Source organism: Sorex araneus, chromosome 5, assembly GCF_027595985.1.
Source record: "Sorex araneus isolate mSorAra2 chromosome 5, mSorAra2.pri, whole genome shotgun sequence".
Taxonomy (NCBI): domain Eukaryota; kingdom Metazoa; phylum Chordata; class Mammalia; order Eulipotyphla; family Soricidae; genus Sorex; species Sorex araneus.
This window is the reverse complement of record NC_073306.1, coordinates 14,819,941-14,844,044: the sequence shown is the minus strand read 5'-3', so window position 1 is coordinate 14,844,044 and position 24,104 is coordinate 14,819,941. Positions and strand designations below refer to the sequence as shown.

General features: G+C 41.1%; 1 protein-coding gene across 6 annotated transcripts in view; it reads left to right on the top strand.

The window, feature by feature from the left end:
- NFIA (nuclear factor I A) overlaps positions 1 to 24,104 on the top strand; it is a 632,562-nt gene that overhangs the window by 347,387 nt on the left and 261,071 nt on the right. The window lies entirely within an intron of this gene.

Genomic DNA, 24,104 nt, shown 5'->3' with positions numbered 1-24,104 from the left:
AGTTGAGGAGGTGAGGAGAAAGAGAGAGCGAGAGAGAGAGAGAGAGAGAGAGAGAGAGACAGACAGACAGACAGACAGACAGACAGAGACAGAGACAGAGACAGAGATAGAGACAGACAGAGAGACAGAGAGAGACAGAGAGAGAGACAGAGAGAGAGAATGAGAGAGAGAGCGAGAGCTAGAGAAAGAGAGAGAAAAGACAGAGACAGAGGGAAAGAGAGAGAGACAGAGATAGAGAGAGGGGAGGGAGGGAGGGCAGACAGGTGGCAGGGAGAGATGGCGAATGACCCGCTGCACCCTGTACCTTATCCATTGTTCAGGAGAAGCAGTAGCATGTTCAAGCTCTTTGGGGAGAACATGGCAAAGCTGGGAGAGTGGATCTGAGTTCAGTGCCCTTTCCACGACCCTGGGTGGTTTTCTTTTTAATTAAAAAGGCCTTGTTCCTGACCTCTTATGGACAAGTCATACATAGTCTTAATTTCTAGGGCACTCAGAACAGTTTTCTGAGGATATCTGGATTCTCTCCAGAGTCTCTTCCTCTTTAGAGTTTTTTTTTTTTTTCTTCCAGTTCCAGAGCGGAGTCAGTGAATGGAGACCTCAGGACAGACACATGTCAGTTTTTGTAAATTTTGGCTCGGTTTTGGTCGCTGTCTAGAAATCTCCTTCGTAGGCCTCAGCTTCTCCCTGAGCTCCACCTCCGGCCTCATGGGCTCCTGGATGTAGCTGCCTTGTTTCAGGTCATCATAGCAAGCAAGCTGTATGAAATGATTTTCAGGCTTTTTTTTCCCCCCTTGCAATAGATAGGATTTCTGTTGATGGAAGCATTTATGCATTTATGAACTTACCGTCTTTCACATTTTATCGTATGGAATGTTTATTTGGTTCAGCTGAGATCGCCTCATCAAAACTGTCCTGCTCAAGGGCTATATGCAAGCTTGACTATCTTCCCCTCTTACCTTAACCATGTAAGAAAATGACCAGCAATATGACATGTGAAACGGAACCCCCAAAACCCGAGTCCTTTACCTGAACTTTAATGTTTTGAATAATTTGTGTTTAAGGCCTAGCATAGAATTTACTCTCGCAAACATTATTGTTCTGATCTTTCTTGCACACTTCTTCTGTGCATTGAGTTGCCTTTCTCTCCCTTATTTTTGGTTATAGTGTTTCAGTCAAGAGTTAAGGCATTTTAAAATGCAATTTACTGTCCTATTCATATTATCTGTATTTAGACTGCACTTGGAAATTTTCACTTTTGTGTAGATTTATTTCTTTTATCCCCTGACAGGTTTAGCCTATTTAAAGGTGGTGCTTGTTTTTTGTAAATGTTCTGTAACTTGCCATTCTGTGAAAGACTCGGTGAAAATTTACATTTAATTAACAGTAGATTTTTTTTTTTGGAACCACAAGAAATATCTCTTTTAAATGTTTCTTCTTTATAACATTATTTCAGAGACTAGAAATTCAATTTCAGCTTTTATTAACCTAGTTATGTTGTCAGGAAAGAAAAAAAAACATGTGGAAATGAAGCAGAGTAAAATACTATAGTTAACAGTTTTTGCTAGACTGTTTTTTCTTACAGAGTAACTGAATTTTTCTGGAACAAAGGCTTGATCTTGGGGGGTAGATTATGCATTCTTTCCCCACATGTGGATTCCAGTTCTGCTTAGAGTGATTGGAAAGTGTATTTGAAATTCTCAAGGCCACAGTTTTAGACACTTATAATTTTATAAAGAAAATCAAAAGAAACTTTGGGGATGTGCTACTTTTGTATGTAGATACACCTTAAGTGAAATTTACTGGTATCTTTTGAGAAAGTTGTAGCTACAGTGCACTATTCTAAACAGAGGGTTTGGAATCAATACCTAATACTTGATTTGTTCAATAAATTAGTACTTCATGAAGGAGTTTAGCCAGGTGAAGAATTTGCATTGCCAAAACAGCATTCCTACCATCTCACAAACTCCTTATGTTCTGATGTGAAGCGCTGGTTCCAGTTAAACAACATTCACTTGAACCAGGTAAAGCTTAATTGCAAAATATCTAGAATGGAGAATATTTTCCTTTGGCTTTTTCTGCTACTCGTAAAGGCACATCCTAGTGTGTTTCTTAGTAGAGAGCACATTTTATAGTCAGTGATTGGCCACTGGTATTTCTAAGAGTTCAAGCTAATGTAGGAAATGTTAACAACTTTATTTTTTGTTTTGATCAGCATGCTTTATTGTTTTTAAGGCTAGCTCTATGCAAAATGCATGTTTGGTTCCCAAAGGAGTTAACGGTCTGTCTCATCACTGGTGGCTATCAATAGTGTTAATCTTCAGATTCTTTTGTTACTTTTCAAATTAAAATGGAAATAAAATATGCTGCTAAGTCTATTTTTCTGCATGATGATAATATTCATGGTAAAATAAAAAGTGAAATTTCCTTATGTGTCACAGAGTTTAAAAAAAAAAAGGGAACTTTAGGGATCAGGGAGATAGGTCAGAGGGCTTGAGCACACGCCTGGTCTGTGCATGTCCCTGTGCTTGATTCCCGTTTATCACACAGTTTCCTAGGCATTGCTGGGGAAGTCTTGCTCATCCCTCTACCTGAAAGAAAATATATTTCAAAAGCGTGTGTGTGTGTGTGTGTGTGTGTGTGTGTGTGTGTGTGTGAGAGAGAGAGAGAGAGAGAGAGAGAGAGAGAGAGAGAGAGAGAGAGAGAGAGAGAGAGAGAGAGAGAGAGACTGGACAGAGGAAGCAGGTAAATTGTAAATTGCTGCCTTTTAAATAATAATGTTGAATGCCTACTTTAAATTCATTTGATTTGATAACAAACAGTATTTGGAATATAAGGAAAAAGTAAGAATTTGGACCTCAGATTTGTATCACCCCAGAAGAGTTCCTTGCTTCTTGAACTGGAAACACGGGTTTCCTAGAATCTAGATGGTACAGTCTCACTTTTTATACACTTATGAAAGTTTTTTTTTTGTTTTTTTTTTTTACAGTATAAGATTTTATCTCAGAAGGAATCTGTAGCGAGAGAGGATCTGAAGTATAGTTCTCTTAGGACTTGGGGCTGGATTCATAGTACAGCAAGTAGGGCACCTGCCTTGCACATGGCTCAACCTGGGCTTGATCCTCAACACCCCATGTGGTTCCTTACATTCTGCCAGGAGTGATCCCTGGGCATAGGCACGGAACCAGAAGTAAGCCCTGAGCATGACTGGGTGTGGGCCCCAAAAGGGAAAAAAAAAAGCCAAGATCAAACAGTTGTCTTCATCCTGCATGATTTGAGCAAGAAACCTTAATTCTTCTGTTAACTCTCAGTCCTAGACTTGCTTAGAAACAGCAGCCTTCGATGGCCTGTTCCTAGTTGAAGAAGAATAACTAGGCAGGGTGGTGGCACAGGGAAAACAGAGGAAGGAGCTGCAAGGCAATTCATTAACCCAACTGAAGAGTCTCAGGTAACTTTCGCTTCAAAGGTCAAACTGACCAACGTTTAATTCATCACGAGAGAAAGTTCTGGTCAAAGGGAATAAAGGTAGCCAACTTGACCTTTAATGCTTAACAAGTTATCTTAAAATGTTTTTATTCAATCTCCCCGCATCGCGCACCTGATTTATCTTCTAATTTATGTAAATGTGCCTTTTGGATCGAATTGGGCTTCCCAGAAAGCGCTGTAAATGCTTTGGACTTGGGAGCAGGTAGCCTGGAGTCCCCCATCGATCACGCGTGGAAGGCTGTCCTCTGGGGGACCGCTTTCAGGGTCCACCTCCGGGGACAGTTCCAGGGTCTTGGGTCGCGAAGGTTTGCCAGATACCCAGGGCAGGGATGTTGTGCTTCTTTACTGCCACGAACCGAGAATGGGACTCGGAGGTTTCCAGCCTTTTCCTGTCTGTCCCCGTGTCCTTCACTCTCCATCCGAGTTGCAGTCGTGGTCCCCTGGCAGGCAGGCAGACAGGCAGGCAGCGTCTCTGCGCGCCGGCAAGCAGTGCCGCGGAGCAGGCCGATGTTGGCAGGGCCCTTTGCAGGCATGCTAGCACCTAGCGCGCAAGCGGAGAACTTTGTTTCTGCCAACTGTGACTTCAGAACCCAGGTCTGTTCCTGAACCTGGATGCCCAGCTGTCAGTGTGTTGCCATATGTCACCCGCACATGGCACCCTAATTAAAATTTCAAATCGCATGCATTTGTGTTTGCTGGCTGGCTTGCTTAAAAGGCAGAGACCTCATCACCCAGGCGCGCATCCCCTCCCTCCCCGCTCGGAGAGACTCTGTTTGCCATCCTGAGGCAGGGTTACAGAATGGCCTTTCCCCTGAAATAACTCTCATTGTCTTACGGACCATTTTGAAGCAAGAGTAGTCCCTGTTTTACCGGGGGTGGGGGGGGTGGGGTAGGGGAGGAGGGCTACGAGTAAAATGTAGGGGAGAATTCTAAAGACCAGGATTTGTTTTTCCAGGGGCTTGCTCCACTCTTCACCTCCCCTTTCTCAGTTGAAGCAAGATGAATGGTAGAATCCCTTTACTATGGTACTTTTTTTTTCCTTAAAGTGAAGCTTGATTATCTGGATAAATATTTGTGCTTTAGTATTGGGCAGTGGGAGGTGGTGTTAACAAGTGCTTCTTTTTAGCTTTTGTGCCGTTCTCTGCGCTACAGCTCTTTGTATGCTTACATTTGGAGTTAAGAGAGGATTAGAGCGAGCCCCGCCTCAATTTAATAACCTTCCATAACCACAAAGTTTTATGGAAGTGGCATTCCCCTGCTCAAATCAGGAGAGGCTTAGTAGAGATGGGGGATGTACTACTTATGAGTCACTTCAAAATGTGATGCAAATTGATTTACCTTGTGGCATCGAATCCCTACCCTTTGATATTGCAACGGCTGACACCGTCATTCAGAGATGGGTGTGCCGTGGCTTAGGATGCTTTGTCCACTTGGTGTGTGTATGTACTAGAACTCAGATTTAATCCCACCTCTGACTCAAAATCACGAGTATGTTGCTCCTTCTTTGGGAAGATTATGCAGTGGTTTCCTCTACCTCTAGTTTTCCTAGGTGTGGAATTTAACCTCCAATTGTATGCTATTGTGCGTACCCTTATTAAGTTTGGCTGGTGTGGTAAAAGTTGAATTTAGAATTCTTGTGAATAAGTGGAGCTCCTTCAAATGAGCAATTTGCTTCATATTGACCCTTAGTCAACATTGGCAATGCTGACATTGCAGAGAAGTCTGCTTTTTAAGTGATAGAGTGTTTTCTGCTTCAAGCACAGTAGGTTCATAGCGGTTCAAGGTGAACTCATCCTGTGTTTTAATTATATGATGAGCACTAACATTGAACTCTATGAAGACATTTTTGCCCAAGATGTCATTGCTCTGGCTTCCATGGTTTATCAGTCATGTGCTTCAGAACTTACCTATCATTTTCTAACCTGTGGTGAATGATGACCATTCACAGAAAAAGGAGAACGTCATTCCCAAGAAGAGTGATGATCACTTAAGTAGGTGTAGAATGGATTCTGAATCCCCATTGCTGGTTCAGATCCCAGCAGCCCCTCTTACCAGCACACCAGCTGTCCTTTATATCCTAAACTTTCTCATCTGTGTAATAGAGGTAATAATAGTATAAGTCATGTTATATTATTATAACATATTATAAATCATGTTATATTATTATAACTTATAATATTATAAGGCAGAGAGAGAGAGGGCACAATGGGCTGAATCCATGCTTTGCATGCCAGAGGCTCATACTTAATTCTGGGCATTGCATGATCTTTCTGCTCCACCAGTAGAAATGTCCTCTGAGCATATAGCCAGGAGTAGCTCCTGAGCACCACTAGAATGATCCCTCCCCCAACCAATATATATATGTAATATATATTTATATAAATAATCTATGTCAGGCACTTTTTGGAGGGGTCTCACCTAGTGATGCTCAGGGATTGGATTACTCCTAGCTCTGCACTCAGGAATTACTCCTAGTGGTGCTTTGGGACCATATGGGATGCCAGGGATTGAACCTGGGTCAGAGGTGTGCAAGGCAAATGCCCTACCTGTTGTACTATCACTCTGGCTCTATGTCAGACACTTTTGAATGTTCCCCCTGGAAAAATGTTGCTCAATAAATATTAGCTAAAATTAATCATTAACACTTAGTACTTGACACAGAAAAATAAGCATTTTTTTCAGGAAGATTAATTGATACACTCAACAGAAAATTCTGATATAAAAACTTTGACCTTCTAAAGCATCTGACTAAATAAAAGGAGTCGCCCTCTCTATTTTATCCAATCAGTAGTCTTTGATGGAATGTTCTTTGGAAAATGGTGTGTAGACACTCTGAAATAAGATATAGTATTTTACACCTTAAGAACGTATCAGTTGTGTTGGGAAGACAAGACATTTCCACTTACATTTCAACAAATGCTCTAGAATATTTGTCTATTCTGTGTAGTGAGCTGTCTCAACCATATAATTAGATGTATGCTCATTCACAAGTAATGACAAAAAGGATGAAGAAATGCTATTTAAACCAACCAAAAAAAAAGCCCCCAAACTTTACATTTGAGTAGCTTTTCTCATGGCTTCAGAAAAGTTATTTGTATTCTTAGGAAAGTTATGAAATTCCGCCATCTATAATCTTTTTCAGCCTGAAAACTATTCATTTCTTGTAAAACTCCCATTTATTCTGCAGGGTTGCTGAAACACAGCAAGCAAAGTGCGAAAGGAAAAAGAGCTTTTCCCGCTACATTTCATTTAAAAATAGAAAATACTGATGAGACTCTGCAGTACACACCAAGCTAGGTATTAATATTTCATGTTTTCTCAGATTTAGCTTAGCAAACAAACAAACCCAATTATCAGGTGAACAAGCATCCTGATAGTTTCAAGAATCTGTATTGTTGGGGCCAGACCAAGAGGAGAGTGATTGCTTTGCATGCAGCCAACCCAGGTTTGATCCCCAGCCCTTCATACGGTTCCCGAAGCCACGCCAGCAGTGATTCCCAGAGTGCGGAGCCAGGGGTAGCACCACGGGGTGTGGCCCCCAAACAAACTAACAATAAGGAATCCATAATGTTTCCAATCTCCGAGAACACATGAATGTTATTAATATTTTTTCTTTTATTTGTTGTACTCACTTTATTCAACACACCCTCGACCACCGCTCTTTTGGAATCAAACTGGCTAGTGAGCCGTTAACCAACTTATTTTCTTTCTTTCTCTGAGGTCTTTTAAAATGGAATACTACTTCTGTGTTCGAGAAGGTATTTGAGTCTTTGTGTATATTCCCTATCATTAAAAAGTGTAAGGAACTTGATGAAAGCTTCAGGCAAACTATTAAAGAAGTTTGTCCTGTCAAATTGCTATCTACGCTGAGCTTAAACAAGAAAGAACAAGAAAAGGTGCTGACCATTAGGACGAGAGCAGCAGTTAAAGCCTGTGTAATGTGACATCAGCTATGGAGAAAACTTTAGGTACATGACATGGGTGTGCAGTGGGAGGAGCACTTCAGAAGTGCGATGTAATGAGAATAGATTTATGAAATAGGTCCAGTGCCATTAGACAAAGGAGAGGCAGTAGTGGGGCATGCTCCTTCCATAAGAGCATTTTCCTGAGCTGCTACTCAAGGTATTCCAGGTGAAAGAGGTGGGTCAGGTGTGGTAAAATGCAGCTCTAAACAAAATCTCTCACGTGTTTCCGGTGGCAATTTCTGAGTCGAATATTCAGTAAGTGTGTGAATATGAGTATTTCTTAATGATGATTTGGTGAACTCCTTGCATAGGTAAGATGATTTCTTTTGATGGGGTGTGGGGTGTGGGGGATCACACTGAGAGGTGTTCAGGGTATGAATATTCCTAGCTTTGTGCTCAAGTGTGAACCCTGGTGGTGTCCAGAGGACAGTATGTGGATGCCAAGAATGAAATTGGGATTGGCCACAGATAAAGCAACAACCTTACACCCTGTGCTATCTCTCTAAGTTCTTACTTTCTTCCTATAAAACAAACCAAGTAAGTCTAACCCATATTCCAAAGAATTCTTTACTTTGACAGTAAACATCAGGCTGTTGTCATTTCCTCTGGACTACCATATTAGATATGGGCGAGTCACCCCTGACTTAGCATTCCAAATTCATTGATGATTATTCTCATGTTTCAGAAGGAGAGGTGCCAACGGTGACTTTTAATTGAGATTTTTTTACGTTTATGGCTTATTTCCTTCTTCTGATAAGAGGAAATTAAGACATTTATCTCCCTATAGAGTAATTGTGGTCATAAACTTTATCAGGAGTCTTGTAAATAAAGTGTAAGTAGGCGAAAGGGAATGAAAACACTATGGTGAAATTTGGGGGAGGAGGAGGCAAGATAGATATGACCATAACCTTAGTCAAAATATGTTCCCTTGAACTTCAGGAAGTCCTGTGTAGATGAGGGTCATATGGAAGGACTTAGAAAATTTGACAAGAGAGTACTTTGTGTAGAATTTATTTGCCTCTGTTCCTTAGAAGGTATGTTTGGGAATTTATTGCAAATAAATTCTATTAATCTTTTCCCAGATACTTTGGCATGCCAGGTGGTTAAAGAAGGATGATACATAACAGGTCTATGGAAATGTCATAAATTATTGCACAGTAATATGAGTATTTGTGGTATCCATGACTAACTTTTAAAATGACAAAGTTATAAATATCTGTAAAATCTGTGTGCAGTTGTTACTGATTATTGTGGCATTCATGTGTAAGAACACAGGTTTTTGGGGGGTGTTATTTCTACTCTTAGATTTTATGTATAAAACAATTTTAATATACACAGGAGAATTAGCAGGGTGTAAATTAAAGACCAAGGGGGAAAAAGTTAAGGAGAGAGTATTTAAATGTCCTGTAGGGAAAGGAAGAAAGAGTTCTGCTTAAAAATCGCACCATATGCTAGCTATACACAGTACTTCAAGTTTATTTATTGTTAAAGTCTCATGTAAATCACGTCATTCTGAAAGTCATGGAAACTGCACATTTGTGCATTAAACTATGTAAACAACAAAAACTGGTCATCCATCCAATTGTTGCTTCACTTATTTTGAATTATAGTGCAATTTTGTGGAGGGTGAAGCGGGGATTACACAATATAGCGATTTCCTGTTAGCACCTCCATTTTTGCTGATCCAGCAAGGTCTGTTGGTACGAGAGCTTAACCTTTATTTTATTTCAAAATGTGTTTTTTATTCTGAGTTCCACTGGTGCCTATGGTTTCACTTTTCGCGTGAGCCACATGTTAAAGCCTGCCCTGTCTAAATGAAGGAATCAAGTAATAGAAAAGACCTTGTGGGCAGGCAAATTTGATATTGGAATGAGTTCAAGAATACTTTGAAACTATCAGCAGCATTATTAATAGGGCAGCGGTGTAAAGGCTTGCACTTTGTGTGCTTGCGTGTATGTGTCCCAATTAAAGCTTAAAGCGACACAGGCCTTTTCACCACCCTCTCTTACCTATGAAACAGAAGTTACACCTCATCATCTTCTCCCCCACGCCCCTCCACCCCCTGTTTTCCAATGTGATTCTTCTGTCCGAGTTGAATCTTTCCTCTTCTGCCTGGTGAAACCTTGCTCTTCCTTCAGGGTGACCTCAGTTCTTTTGGGGACGAATGCAGGGAATCCGTGTTCCTTCAGTCCTTGACCTCTGGATCATCCCTCTTCCTCGACCTTTCTCTGATTTCACACACTCTCTGTGGCCCTTGCAGCAGTGAAGTCAGTCCGCACTTATAGTTGGTCCTATGAGTCGGTCTTCTATATCAGGACTGTTTTCTTATGTTTGCCATGGTACTTTCCAGCTGTGAGTGCTTCGCAAGTGCTTCTTGGACTGACTTGAACAAACGGTGAGACAGCGTTAGCTGCCTGAGTCAGGTGCTGCTTGTGCCCACGTAGCCAAGCAATATATGATGCCTGAGCACATGTGTTCCTGCATCTCCCCTCTTGAGATGTGTACTGGGGCTCTCTCCACCTTTGGAGAAACCTGTGTTCTCTTTTGATCATATCTCTCTCTCTCTCTCTCTCTCTCTCTCTCTTTCTCTCTCTCCCTCTCTTTCTCTCTGTCCTTCCTTCTTTGACCTTCCTCCTTCCTCAAAGTCTCTGAACAGAATCTTGTTTGTCTTCAGAAAAAAAAAAAAAAGAACCCAAACAGTGAGAGAAAGAGACTTAAGAGGGAACCAGGTTGTCAGGGGATGAGAACTCGAGTTAGGGAAATCTGTATATTTTCAAGATCAGGGCCAATGGTCAAGCACCATTGGACTCTGAGAGCTTGGCCCTATATTTCAGACTTGGTTTTCAAACATGTGTATCTACTGTGATCTGTTAATGTTTGTGGCCAAGAAGTTATTTCTTCAAGTTCCTCAGAATCCCATTTCTGTGAATTCTAAAATACTCTTTTTTTTTTTTGGTGGGCGGCGGGGAGGGGGGCATAGATTTTCTAAACATTGATAAAATGGTGAATTAGCACAGGAAACTCTGTCCTAATTGTTCTCATTAAAGTGATCTCACTTTTCCTATGAATTCCTTGATGTGTCTAGTCTAGAATTAATCTCTGATTAATTTATTTTCCTAAGATTCTTACAGACTTAGATCCTGGCTCAAAGGATCAGAATTAAACTTCAGTGATGACTAAGGACTTGAAGTCAGTTGATGACTGACTCAGGCTTGGATTGACTCACACCTTGTTTCTAGGAGGTGCCTCCTGGCCACAGAACTACCTGGAAGTCATTTTGCTCCATGAGTTTATTTGGATTTAGAGTATTTATGTAAGAGACTCTCAGGGAGTACCTGATATAAGAGATAGTAACAAGGAGTAATCCTTAAAAAAAAATAGAAATACCTTTCTTATGTAATTTTGGAGACTTTGTTAAATTGAGTTTTCTTTTTATTTCTGTCTTCATTCTTTGAAAGAACAAAGCAGCAAATGTATTATTTTTTAAAACTCACTATCTAGTTGTGGGCATTTTGTACTATGTCTGCCTTAGTCCAGCTCATGGCCTTGATGTGTGGATATGTTCCTGAAGATAATAAAGCTAGCTGGGGGTTCGAGGTTGACCTACTTTAGTAGGAAAAACCCAGCCACCCTTTTTACCTGCAGATATGATGCGTTGAAGGCAACTCCCACTTGATTTGGTTATTGCACAAGTGTTCCTCTGACATTGGCTAGGCAGCACTGGAAGCGTTAGGTAGAATTTTTTTCTCCTAGAACTTTGCTCATTCGTTTCTCATTCAATTCTCATTGTCCTAGGGACTGGACTTGTATTCTTTTGCCTGAGAAATGCTCTTCTTTGTGGAGAGGGCTTGGTGTTAGGCAAATACTCATTTTGAACCTATTGCCAATCTTAAATTTATTTTGCTGTTGATTGGATTAGGTCTGAGGGACTATTCTATAAACTAATGCTACTATTATCTCTCTTTCATAGATGAGGAATCTGAAACATAAGAAGTGAATTGATTTAGCTAAGGCCTTACTGTTATAGGTAATAAAACTGGGACTTGAATCCATTTAGTCTTAAACTCTTCATCTGGGCTATTGATGTTATACTAAGTGGCGTAGGGATTTTAGCAAGGCTTGGCCTAAGTTATCTATAGCATTTCATTTTTCCTGCATATTCATTTAATAGATTGTTTAAAAGTTAGCTCTCAAATGCAAGGCTTTTTGATAAGAACTACAGTGTAGGTATTAAAATAGAGGAAATGTTAAAAATCATACAAGTCCCTTGGAGGCGAGTCTGGATGCTTCATTTGAAAATATTAAGGTAGAGGGTTGGGAAATTCGGAGACTGGAAAAGAGTTCGAGCTCTTGGTGGTGCATTCATTCCTGTCTCCTGCAGACAGCACACTGCAAGATTCGCCAGTTTTACAGTTTTCAAAAATTCTCCTACAAGAAATTTTACCCTTTATTTTGCAGTGGTTTGGGATACAAAACCATTTATAACAGGCCAATGTACTTTAGTTTTCACTATTTCATGTTTAATCTTTTTGCCCATGTACTGAATCTTACGTGATTGGATGCACATTTCTTACTGAGGAGCTTTCGTGGTACAAGCACTGCTTGTACCAAAGGGAGAAAGAGTCACAGCTTCTGCCTGGTCAGCAAGGGAGTCTAGGTCAGAGAATTTCACTGTGTTGATAGGACACAGAGAACTAGGTGAACTTTTGCTGGCTTTAAACAGAAGCCAATGGCTGGTGTGTTATTTCTTTCCATCATAACTGTAATTAGAAGTCAATCTGAAGATCTTCTTTCCTCAGTTTTGGTAATTCTTGTCAAGGTGACCTTAGGGTCACATATTGTCTCTACCAACCAGTTGGAATTTCTCCTACTTTGGATGTTACCAAAAACACTTTACACATACAAAGTGTGTCTTGGATGAACAAATTAAATATACATTCATGTTGGAAAAGAATTGAAGCTAGTAATAGATGTGTACTCTCTTTTAATTACCAGTTTATGCCAAAATCAAGCCTCCAAATTCAGTTCACACACACACACACACACACACACTTTTGCTCATACATTAGTTCATACATGTTTTCATTCAGACTCATTTCCCTGTTTGAAGAGCTGTCACAGGAAAGAATAAGTGAACTCTTTCTAGCTCCAGGTAGAACTAATCTAGGATGCATGCAGGGCAGTTAGGAGCAGACGGAAGTCATCAGGAATTTCCATGAAGTGGAGTTGTGGAGGCCAGGGTTGAACCTCTGGGAGGGAGTGGTTCTGCTCAAGTAGCTCACTCAGACATTCTGTAGCTGAGATGAACTGTGAAGCCAAGATTTGGAAATGCAATTGAGTGAATTGTTGGTTTGGGGAACAAATAGTATTTTTGTTTAGTTTTGTTTTTCTCAAATTTAAGTTGACACCCACTGGGAAATTAGTAGTAGTAAACAATAGTACGATGCAAAGTAACACACAATAGACCCTTCACATATAAAAATATTTATTCTTTCCCCTAGATATTTTTTGCAGGGCACAGTAGAGTTTGGGCCATAACCTGTGGTGCTCAGGGGCTACTCCGAGCTCTTGCTCATGAGTGACCCCTGACAGTACTCAGGGGACCTTATGTGGCACTGCAGATTGAACTGGGGTCACCCACATGCAAAGCAAGACCCTTCTGCCTGTATGGTCTCTCCGGCTCCTTCACCTTAATCTTTAAGTGTGAAAATGCAACACACAGGGCACCTTAAGACTGGCTGGAAAGAGTGAGGTGTTGTAATAGTTTTTTAGTTCCATGATTTTGTCCCTGAACATTTACTAATTCCACTTATCAATGCCCCCGTCTTCAGCCAGGCTGCCGCTATCAGAGGAAGGCTAGGATCCTCAGAGCAGTGGAGAGTGGTTCCAGGCACTGTGGGAGGAGCCCTTGGAAACTCATAGCTGGGAGCAGGTCTTTCTGACCACAGAAGTCCTGTTACCCTGGCCCCCAGGAATTCCTGTGACTCTCTCTACTACAAAGTGGGACATCTGTGGCACCGACAGCAAAGAGATCCATGAGTGAAAGCCTTCTCTTTCACTCCTGAGAGGCTGTTCCGGTCTTCTTTTGCTTTGCTGGGCATTGGCCTTGTATTTCTTCACACATATGTCTGTCACAAGCTTAGAACAAACTTCTGTGTTGACAACATTCCACAAGTTCTCATTTGTGGGAGGGGGGGGCGGTCAGGCAGGGGTGGGGGAATGGGTCCATTTCACTTTGGTGTTTGTGCGGCATTTTGCTAAGAAAAGAACAACAGAGAGTTGGATGAGATGCTATGCTCTGTGTGGATGCCTCAGGTGCCCGCCCCTTTTATTAAAAATATTCCACACCCAACTTTTCATAAATGAAAACTTAACTAACTTAAGGCACTATCTGAAGTATGTGCAACACTTTTGCAAAAATACTGGGCACTCTTGGTAGAGCCACGGGGAGCAGGGCCAGGTCAAGTGCTTTTCTTCCTATTTAACCTCAAGACACCGCTTTAGCTCCACAGAAGCCTTGTCCCTTCTGGTCCTGGATGGTTGCTTTCCTTTATAAAGATCAAACTCTTGCTACCCCATCCCAGTGAGATCTCGCATCTGAAAATCCTTCAGCAAGCAGTTCTGACCCATCCCTCATTCTTCCTGCAGGCCTCTCTCCTGAGGGCCTCTTGGTCCTTCCTTGCCAGGCAGAGAATGAGCTCAATGGGAAGGAGGAGAAATAGATGGTGGCTAAAGAACACGAGGGCGGAAATGATTCTTCTGGGGGTTTTGCCTGCATGTCTGTGTCGGTTTTCAGTTTCGAAAGGACCTCACCTCTACTCTTTGCTTTATGCACAGGGCAACAGTTTACATATTCAAAGCAAGGTCTCTGGAGGTAGGCATATCTGAGAGTGGAACGGTGCTTTTGTGACCCTAGAGAGAATGACCTGTCCTTGCCCAGGTCCAGTTTGCGGCCTGTCAAAGGAGAAGAAGCACAGTACACCAGAGGGGTGTTGGCGGGATGGCAGAAGACAAGGCAGGTCGGGGTTGGAGCTCAGGGTCCTGCATGTGGCATGTGGCTTGTTTCACTCTGGTGCTAATAAGGCTGTCCTGTTACTGAAATTCACAGAACACTTATTAAGTTTTATGATTAAATATGATTTAAACATTTTTAATAAACACGTCCCGCGTCTCAAGATTTAAGACTTTAAAAAGGGCTCTGACAGGACTGGTTTGTTGGTGATTAAATCGTGGGCAGTGGAAAGCTACTTATTTTATGGCATGTTGAGGGGAAAGTTCTGACTGATGATCGTCATCGTGACAGCCCCTTTAATTAGCTAAAGGAGTCTGCAGGGGTGGGAGGGGTGGATTTCCTGCTCATCAGAGAAACCCTGGGAAAAGACCCCAAACAAGTGCTGATTTAAAGAGAGCTTAAATATGAAAAAAAAAAATAAGTTCCATCTTTCTGCCAGAAATTGGTCTGTTGTATTGTAATGATGGTAAGTAAAAGTTGATTTTTAAAGAGGGAAAGAAATATTTGAGAGAATTGTATTGTCTGTCAAATGTACACATTTTCCCGTAGAGAAACCAAACCCTGCTCATTCTATAAACACAGTCATTTATGTCCAGATTTGCTCTTCTGGAGCCATCGTTAACCATTGTTTAGGGTTACACAGTACCTTCCCCCAAATGGTGTGTGTATGTGTGTGTGTGTGTGTGTGTATTTTATTTTCCCCAGATACTCTGTTTGAGGGTAAGAATCATACAGCTTTCAAAATACACATCATAGTATTCCCCTGGGTGCCATGTAAATATGCATTATCTAAAAAAAAGTGTATTGTGAAAAATTATATGAGCATATTGTAGATAATCTGGAAAGTGCAGAAACATAGGAAGAAGAGAAATTGCACACACTTCCATGACCCAAAGTTAATTGTTGACATGTTTGAGCATTTCTTTCCCAGACTTCTGTTAGTACAGAGCACTACGGAACGATGTGTATTTTAAAAATATATGTACACTATCATATACACATTGTATCTTCAAAGTGCTTCTCAGACGGAGGCCTGGCATTGTTGGATGGATTCTGGTGGCAGCCAGGCTGTGTGTGGATTTAGTAGTAAGCGTGACAGAGTCACAGGGCAGGGTTTGATATTCTCCCCAGGATTCTTTAACTTGGGGCATTCTCATTTCTGCGTTAGGAAATTTGTTTTCCCACAACTGGAATTCACTAGTAGTTACGGTATAAAAGGAAATTGTCAGATTTCCCTTGCAGTAGATAATAAAGGCACTGATAAAATAACCCAGTGTTGTTATGCTATAGCAATCCTTGTTCAGGAAAATTCACAAAACAAAGCAACACATTTATTTCAACAAGTCCACATGTTGTTGTAGCTCCTGCCTCCTTGAGCTTTTCTCATTAAGCCTTAAATTATTGTCATGAACTTAAAATGTGAGAGAGACACAAACACGAGACTCGAGATGAGCGTTGTTACCACATACAATTTTTGCAGCATCTATCACAGTTCTGAATCCCGAGTAACGTCTTTATTTATAAGACATGTGTGGTGTCGCTCATGCATCTCTGGCTTTCCTTGTGCTGAGTCATTACTTTATTCTGTTATATTTGTCCACTACTGGACAAAGGTTAGAAGAATAGATTGGGCATTGGGAAATGTGCAGGATTTCTCAAAATCACTTGTATTGAGAGATGATTTCATTGTAATCCCCACTGATTGGACATCTCAAGCCTGTTATTATCATCTGCAATGGAAATGTTTTCATCTCGTTTCCCTCGGCTCTCTCGTCTCCATCTGCATCCAATGCTCAGGTGGTCTTCTTAACCAAAGACAAGAGCATGATATTCTTTTAGTGTGCCGAGCTCTTTGGCATTGAAGCAAGCTACAGAGATGCATAATTTTAGCAAAGGATCAGGGCCAAAGTGATGGCTGAACTGGCATGCTCTCCTGTTTTTTCATGCTCTGTATTTGTCGTAGTACATCTCAAGCAAGGAGAGGCAGATAGCGAGGAAAGTGCTGCATTCAGAAGGAAGTTTATGCACTTCTGTGGCTTATTGGTATCTTAGTATAACCTTCTTCCTACTTCCATCTTCGAGAGAGCTAAAGCAGATGATCTCGGGGCTTTGGGTTCTTCTTCATGTGTCTGGCCAGTTAAAAGATAAGCTTTTCTACTGATGAAACTGGGCTCCCCAAATGATTACTATTTGCTCATTTGTGCATATAAACTCCTTTCCCCAACCCCATTACTCTTTCTTTAACATACACTGTCATTCTAAGAGCTCGAAAATACCCTCTGATACCTACTAATAGCAACTGCTATCAGAACCAGGACTTTGTAAGGGTCTTTGTGATGAATTGCGAATGTTAACTTACAGAACAAACAATACTCATTGGTCAAATGAGAAGGTTACAATGATGGAACAAAATTGTGTTTCCCAGTCATTGATACCTTAGGAACTTCCTTGTGCATTATTGCATGGCTAAAGTTCAGAAAGGAACAACCAAATTAGTATTTATTTAATAAAAATGACATTTGAATAGTAAGGAGACAGGTCAATAGAGACTTATTTATTTTTAGTGACAGGTGCCAAGGTAAATGCTTTTATGAATTATATCATTTTATTCTCTCAAAAACCCGTTAGTCTTGTGTTTTATTATTATTCTTCCTATTTCAGAAATGGAGAAGTCCACTTTTCTGAGGGCCTAAATAACTTCTTTTAGAATGCAGGTCATAAATATTTAGAGTCAAGAAGTGACAGCAGGAAATATTCCCCTCAGCTAAACATGTTTCTCCCACGTAGTCCATCAATTAGAGAGTTTTGGAAAAAGGAGCTTGTTTTTAAAGAGAAAGAGAGAAAGAGACAGAGAGAGAGAGAGAGAGAGAGAGAGAGAGAGAGAGAGAGAGAGAGAGAGAGAAAATTCTGAGGTTTTAGCCTTCATTAATCATGTATACCCATGGTATGAATTTGAATGCACAAATTGGGGTGTTGGATTTGTAGTTGTAGAATAGGAACGTTTGTGAGAGACTGAACGGAGGTGTGATAGTTAACATAGAAGTTTGTTTTAGAAAGGCAAGCAGGCTGGCTTTCTGGGCACAAGGCACAGGCCGAGCAGAGCATCTAAAACCGATTCTACCTCTGGATAAAATTTCACCCTTTACCTCACTGAAAATTTTTTTCATATGTGTCACCTTTGAGACAGACACTAAAGCTTATTATTCAGTCCAACTGTCAAATAAATGGACTTTCCTTCTTGGATAGTGCAGTATTAATCCGAGAGGTGGTTTTTGGATTTTATAAAGAATGGCTTTTGAATTCCAAGTGTTTATTAGCATGTATGAACTGTGAGCCCCATGAGGTAGGTTTGGAATTGCTTTCCTTTTTAGGTCTAGAGTGCTTGGGACTGCCCAGTGGATAAACCGATACAGACTCCTCAAAAGTCTTGGCAATCAATGAATGAGGAAATAAAGAAGAAACTTTATTTTATTTGAAAATTGTATTTATTTATTTATTTATTTGGGGGCCCTAGGGGGCATACCTGGTGGTGTGCAGGGATCACTCCTGGGGGTGACAGGGGATATGAGGTACTGGGGACTGAATCATGGTTGGTCATATGCAAGACTAGCATCCTGCCAATGTATTATCTCTCTGGCCCCAGAATGAAAAAATTAAAAAAAATTATTATTGAATCACCATGAGATACAGTTACAAGCTTTCATGTTTGAGTTTCAGTTGTACAATGATCAAACACCCATCTCTCCACCAGTGCACATTCTCCACCACCAATGTCCCCATATAACCCCCTTTTCTAATCCTCCCCCTGCCTCTGTGGCAGAAAATTTCCCCCATGCTCTCTCTCTACTATTGGGCATTATGGTCTGCAATACAGATACTGAGAAGTTATCACGTTTCGTCCTTTACCCACTTTCAGCACACATCTCCCATGCCAAACGATTCCTCCAACCATCATTGACTTAGTGATCCCTTCTCTATTCCGGCTGCCTTCTCCCCCAGCTCATGAGACAGGCTTCCAACTATGGGGCAATCAGAATGAAGACATTTTGCAAGGCTTTCTTTTATTATCTCATCTACCTATGATTTTATTTACTTTCAATGTTTTGTTTTTGAGTCATACTTGAAGGAGATGCTCGGGGCTGACTCCTGGCTCTGCACTTAGAGATTACTCCTAGCAGGCCCGAGGTAACATAGAGGGTGTGGGGGATCAAATGTGGTTCAGTTGCATGCAAGGTAAGCTCCCTATTGGTTGTACTAGTCATTCCAGCTGCTCATGATTTTAAAGAACTTCATTTCCCCTAAGATTCCTAACACTAGCTTCCATGAGCCGCATTCACTCATGTTTGGAGATTGTCCTTATTCTGGCATAGTAGAGCACTGTGACTTGACTATAAAAGAATATGCACAATGCAGTGGCATTGGGACCACACCTCCCACACAGATGCTCCATTCAGATTTGCTCACGGATTCCCTTCTCCCACACCCCCCACCCCCGCATCTGGGGCATGGCAATCGGAAGGAGAATGCCAGGTGGTTAGACCTCTTGTGGATAATCAAAAGTCCACCCTGTTTATTTTCAGTTTGGCAGCTATGTCCACCTTTTTCTCAGTGTGCAATTTTCCCTGGCCGTCTCCCACTGTGGCCCACTTGCCATCGCTGACCTGGCAGAGGTAGCAGTGAGGCCTGGCTGTGACTCCCCATGAATGGCTCTTTCGCCAGTTCCAGCGTATCCCCTGACTTGGCCCTCCTCTCTGCCATTAGGGCATTGGATCCCTTGTAGTGAGTGCTCAGTAAGCAAAACAAAGCAAAACAAAACAACCAAGACAAAACAAAAAGACAAAAAATTTTAAAAGTCAACCTCTAAGGAAAACAATAATGAAAAGTTCCCACTCCATGGTAGCCTGCGTTTGGCTCTATGTAAATATTGACCACATGTGAACATGCTCTGGTCCCTCCACCATTTTACATACTTTGATTTAGACTGTTAGATATTTCTGGTGTGTAGCTGATAGAGCTGAGCCCACTGATGACTCAGTCTCGGTGTTCCAGATTTGGATGCCACCAGAGCTGGAGGTCTGATGTGCTTTCCCCCACCCTGACATGTGTGACTATCCCTGTGTATTAACTGGAGAAAAAGGGGGTGAAGCTATGTGCTTACTTCGGATAGTCACCTGTCGGCCCAAATTCAAGGATGAGTGAGAAGTTACAACCTCTATTCATAATGAGCCCTTGTTTTTCTCCTTTTCTGTTTTTCTCTCAAGTTGGTGAGATGCCACGGGCAAGGTGTCTTACACCAGCTGAACTTGAATCAGAAGAATCCCTATTCTCTGGGGAGCCCTCCCTGATAACAGAAATCTTTGTTGACTGAGGTCCGTGGCTCAATTGCCTTGGTTCCACAAACTGTATGCTGAGTATTTATCTTCCCTTGTGTCCATTGTCTTGGAAAGGAAATGACACCGAGGGTTTCATAAGGGGTCGTAAAGATCCACTGTTCCCTTTCTCATTTACCAACAACCTTGCAATTTGGGTAGTTTGTAATAGTGGTCAGAGTGCATGTTACTCAACTTCTAGCCAGTTGCTGCTATTTGACACGCACGCAGTTGGTCCCCCGGCCCTGTTGAGTAGAGTAAAGCCTGTGGACGTGTCAGGCATGTGTTGGAACTGGGTCATACCTGCCATGCTCTAACAGAGCAGGATATATAGGACACAATAGGCATCAAACCATTCACCTGCCTGACTCACACAGCACCACCCTTAGTCCAGGGTGATCGCTTAAAGGGCGGGTGCACACGATTTGCATGCTGGAGGGCCTCAGTCCAGCAACACTGGGAGTGGTCCTTGAGCACTGCTGGGGATGCAAGTTATCCTCTCCACACACACACACACACCATACCCCCAAAAGAATATCAGAGAAAAAATGGCCCCACTGCATTTTATTAGAAGTTGAGGAGTTTGGGAAGTTCAGCCCTCCCCAATCAAAGCTCACCTGAGATGGTGGGCCATCATGGGGCCCACTTGCTCCTTATAGGGTGTGTTGAAGGCGTCACTTCATGACAGTTGCTTGACTCTGCCAAGATTTCTATGGAGAGTTGACTGAGAAACAGAAACCTGGGCGTTGTGTCAGAGAGAGGCTCTGTGCTCAGAGTCAGAAGGGAGCACGGTCCTAGGCACTAGGAGGGTTTGTCAAGGTGCTCTTGCTGCGGGTGGTTCTTCCAGCTTGACTTGAGTCAGGTACGTTAGATGAAAGGAACTCCACTGTTAGCCTTGCAGGTCAGAAAAACTCCTGAAAGGTGAGAGTTTTGCTTATATTGTGCATGTAGGACATTCTCAGTGATGAATGATTGAGACTAAAAGCCAGAAAGTGGTACTTGACTGGTGGCAGTTAGAAGTTGGGCTAATGAGAAATTGTTTCTGCAGGTCAGTTAATGGTTTGCAAACTGCCTCGCATCTATTCCTGTCTTTGAATTTATAATTATAATTGCTCACCAAGAAGAACGGCTATTATTATTATCAATCACCATTATGATCATCTTCCGTTTCATTCTTGATCACATCGAGGTCTTCAGAATTTAAGAGACAGCCCCTTCCCTTTCCCCCCACCTCCCCAACGCACAAAAAATTACCAAAGTTTTACTTTAGAATCTGAGTGTTCAACAAGATGTCTGCTCTACATTCTGTGATTTTGACTTGGTCACACACTGTTGCTAAGCCGAGGTTTTCGAGGATTTTTCTATCTTTCATTATTTCTTACTTGGCATTCTAGCAGTATGTTTTATAAATGCATAGTTTGTTGAATGTTCCTATGGTCAGTGAGTCAGTGTAGGAAATGCACGGAAGTTATAGAATGTGCTTGCTAAGCACCATTTGGGAAACAGGTCTCAGTTCTCTACTGCTATAACATTTCACTCCTGTGTTGCTGTTGTAAAGTTCGAAAGCCCAGCGATGATTAGGAGCTGGATGCTCTTCTTCCCTAATACTGAACAGGAACTTGCATGTCTGAGTGTTCAAATGAAGTACTGGCCTGAGGTGAAATATTTGTTAAAATGTGTTTTTCAAGAAATAGATTTAAAATGTCAAAAGATGGCATCTAAACAGAATTTTAAACATTTCTTTGAAATAATTTTTTTGTTTTTGTGGGGCCAGCGATTGAATCCAGGTTTAAAATATGTTTTTTAATGAAGGTAATCTGAAAGTCAAGTGGATGCATTTTTCAACATTGCCAAGCTGATAGAAATTATTATACTGTTATTTGGGTATAAAATTTATACTGTTCTCATAAATATTTTCATTATTGGTAACACAGTCAGAAAAATCTAATGAGACCGTATTCATGCAATTATTGATTATTTTATGCTGTATATTTTTATAAGCTTCTTCCAAACTACCTGTTCTGGAAACACAGGCATTCAGATTGCCTCCTGTTGAAGGAGAAAGACCATAAGTATAAAAAATTAAAATACTAGATAACAAAACTCATTGAGTTCTACTGACTTCATTGAGTATCAGTAATCCAGTAGGTTGGATAAAAAAAAAAACAACTATCTCTTAAGCTACACATTAAACAAAGATGAGACCATCAAACCTATAAATTATATCTTGTGTGTAGTGCCTGTACAATCCAGGTCATTATGAAAATAACTGTGTATTAACTTAGTGTTTCATCCCCTTACCATGTGACTGAAAATCAGATTTTGCCCTGTCCTCTGCTAAGGTCATTCTGACTCAATAGGTGAACTGAACAGGAGGTCACGAGGAATTTACTCATATTTGGCCATCATTTTCGTACCTTGCTTTAGTTAAATAAATCCTTGTGTACTTGATAGTTTATTTGTCAGGAACTTGATTCATTTCCCCCAGTTGCTTGGTACACCCAAAACAAAGAGAAATATTGATGAGTATACATTCTGTAGGGTGCTGGTCTGTTCCTAGGTGATATTTGGTCCAATGAAGCCTCATGGTAGTAGCTTCTTGGTTCCTTTTCCATTGAGTCCAAGCTCTTCAGTCGAAGTTCTTCAGTTCAGTAGCTCTTCAGTCCAAGTTGATACTGTGGGCTCCATGTTATCTCTCACCCCTCAATATAAATATATATTTATGATATAATACAATATAAATATGTTACAATATAAATGTGTTAAATATGGAACATGTATTTAACATATTTATATTCACACCAATATATATGAAAATATTCAGATGACTATAGGACTTCTATAGAAAATCATTTACTTCTGGGTATGGTGTTCATAGATTGTATGACCAGGTGGAACATAGCAGTAGTTCTACTTGGCTCTTGAAACTTCAAAAACCTTTGCTGCTTCAGCTGAGTGGAAGAGAGGGTTTAGTTTATTTAAAAGCAAACAACAACAACAACCTTATCTGTTCAACAAGTCTGAGTCAGATTAATTGTCTCTGAGACTAAATGTTTGGAACAATTATTCATCTACTGTCTCTGGTATTTTTTAAAAAATTTTTATTAGTGGATCACCATGAGGTACCTCTGGTATTTTTGTATAACAGTAATCTTTGCTCTTCTATTTTGTTTATTTAGCTGTGCATTTGCTCTCTAGAAATGAGGTTGATTAAACTTTGAAGTAGCTTATGTTATTGTATGAACTCCATTAAGGGTCATAATGATGCCTGGAAGAGAACTAGAAGTAATGATTATTTTTATTGTTCGGGCAGGTGATCTGAATTTTTTTCTCTCCTCCTACCCTTTAGCTCTGTTTTCAGAGCTCCTGAGGAGGACAAGTTTTGGTTAATAAACCATGACAGAGAACAAGTCAGGGAGGGGTGGTCCCCATGGGGCCTGGGCTGGAACTTGTTGAGAAAAACTCAAGATTGGGAAATAGAACTTGGAGGTACAGGTCAAAGAGGCTATGAAATATTTGCCCCACAACCCCATGCACGATTAACCTTTATTTTGGAGAGGAAAGGTTTCTCGGTCTTACTGAGTTAGAATTAAAATAAACTAAACTTCAGTGGGTCCGTTTAACAGGATGAAGGTCTAGAATAGATGTGAATTCAGTCTGAGCTTGAGCACAGAATTCTGAGCCTGCCTGCTTATTACCTGTTAGCCTCAGTTTCTTCCACTTGAAGGAGGCTACTCATAGAGCCTGCATTGTGTCACTGCTCTTGGGAAGAAACAAGGATTTAACACACTGGGCCAGGGATGGTACTTACCCTTGAGGTCCTTCTTGTTCAGGAAACGTTGGAAAAGTAGATGGTCAGGATTGTTTCTGTATTTTATTACTTCAGTAGAATTTTCCAGTTACACTTGCTACCAAGTTGCTAAGTTATTAAAGCAGAAAGACCTATTTAAGGGGCTGGAGTGATAGCACAGCGGGTAGGGCGTTTGCCTTGCACGCGGCCGACCCGGGTTCGATTCCCAGCATCCCATATGGTCCCCTGAGCACTGCCAGGGGTAATTCCTGAGTGCAGAGCCAGAAATAACCCCTGTGCATCGCCAGATGTGACCCAAAAAAGCAAAAAAAAAAAAAAAAAAAAGAAAGACCTATTTAAATATGCAGTCATAGTTTGTACTTTTCGTAACGCATTAAGAGAGTATGCTATTAAGATAAACATTTCATGAATTGCAGTAAGGGGGGGACATACTTCGATCATGAAACAGGATTTTCAGGGGTGGT